The sequence below is a fragment of the Pundamilia nyererei genome, unplaced genomic scaffold, assembly GCF_000239375.1.
Source record: "Pundamilia nyererei isolate P.nyererei 1_Seehausen unplaced genomic scaffold, PunNye1.0 scaffold00053, whole genome shotgun sequence".
Lineage (NCBI taxonomy): Eukaryota > Metazoa > Chordata > Actinopteri > Cichliformes > Cichlidae > Pundamilia > Pundamilia nyererei.
The window spans coordinates 308,014-309,945 of record NW_005187454.1 but is presented as its reverse complement, the minus strand read 5'-3'; positions in this window follow the sequence as shown (position 1 = coordinate 309,945).

Below are 1,932 nucleotides of genomic sequence, written 5' to 3'. Positions count from 1 at the left end.
TGTTAAAACCATTTGAGATGTTGCTCAGGAAGAGGTATACAAGTGGATCTTCCCCCTCAGTGATTCCTCCTTTAGGGTTAGGAACATTCTTGAAAGTTTGCTCAGTCCAGCGACAGATGTTTTTAAGTTGTTTGGTTTGAGCTCCCCATCCAGAGCTTATATTAGGCAGCTTGATTCTGCTTTTAGTCTTGTAGATAACGGAGAAGAGTGTTTTTTTTTGTTTTTTTTTTTGTTTTTTTTTGTTTTTTTTGCAACCTTTCTCAGCTCCAGTCAGAATAGCAGAGAAAAGCCCTCAGCATATTTGAACAGACTCCATAGCCTCCTTACTTCTACTTCTAGAGGGGGAGTCTCTGTTGAAACACCTGCTCAGACAGTTCAATAGAGGCTGCTGGGATGAGTCTCATCATAGCTCTCCAGCTAGAGAACAAAAAGAACAGTCCACCAGCATTTTCAGAAATACTCCTTGTGTTGAGAACTGAGGAAGGTGCTAGATCTGCAAAGCTAGACAAGATGAAAAAATATCTTGGTTCTACAAAAGCCAGCTGTACATGCCCACTCCATTTTTGATGTACCCTCCTATGATGATGAGCCTGTTCCAATACAGACTACAAAACAGAGCGAGGCATCTAAGCTTGAAAGGAGATTGGATAAGCTTGCAAAGCAAGTAGAGAAACTGAGCCAAAGGTCCATGAATCCTCCTTTTGACAGTGAGCTTAGTGCAGCGTCAAAACAGAGAAAACAAACTGTTAAACTTCAAAATAAGACAGATCAGTTGTCTTAAGAAACTTAGAGAGCTCGCTCGGTACCAGAAATGTCCTAAAGAAAATAAGTGATGACAAAGATTACTTAATGGCAAGAAACAGCAGTGGCAGGAGACCTGTTAAGGTTCCCTGTCTGCCAGAAGTGTGGTTCAGCTTTAGATGTGGTGAAGATGACCATACTGCTGCTCGACGTCTGAATGAACCTAACCAGACACTAGTCTGTCAGGCAAAGCAAGAAAGGTTCCAAGCCCAACAGGTTACTGAGCCTTTTACTTTAAACTTGTAGCAGCTCTTGTTGTGGGACGCCCAGGAGCTGAGACCAGCATCAATCCCACCTTATTTGACCAAAGCATTCATTTTCAGAGAAAAATAAAAACCCAGACAATGGTTGAAGATTTTGATTCCAAATCTCGCTTGCCAGCCAGTCTGCTAGATCCTCATTGTGCAGCTTCTGTTTTGTGTGAGGGTGTGCAATGCAATTCCATGATGGATTGTGGTTCACAAGTCACTACAATGTGCTAATTGTTTCAGAAAGATAAACTTGCACATCTCCCCATTCAGCCAATTGAAGCATTGTTTGAGATTGAGGGAGCAGGTGAACAGCATGTCCACTACCTACCTTGGTTATGTTGGTTACATGCTCATTGAAACCATCCCAGTTCTGTGAGCATAGCAGCCACCTAGTTAAACTCTAGAATTTTCTTTTCCTCCCATCAATCTGACGAGGAGCATGCTGTTCTCTTAAACACTTCATGCTGTAAGCTAATGATAGTTATATTAGAGCAGATGCATGCTGGTGCAATAGGCTGTCGACTAATTGCAATATTAATTGATGACTAGTGGACTATCAAAATAATCGTTTGTGGCAGCCCTAGTTTCAACATTTGAATGAATGAATGAAGATTCATATGTAAAATGCATTCTTATCTTGTTTTGGTGAGAGGGCCTTTAATGTTTCTCTTTGGATCATCCATCCATCCATCTCTTCTGCTTAACTGGTTCAAGGTTGGAGCCGTCCCAGCTGTTATGGGGCTAGAGGCGGGCAAAACCTGGACAGGTGGTCAGTCTAACACAGAGAAACACACAACCATTCACACTCACATTCAACCTAACTGCATCGCTCTGGACTGTGGGAAGAAGCCGGAGTACCTGGAGGGATCCACAAAGGCAC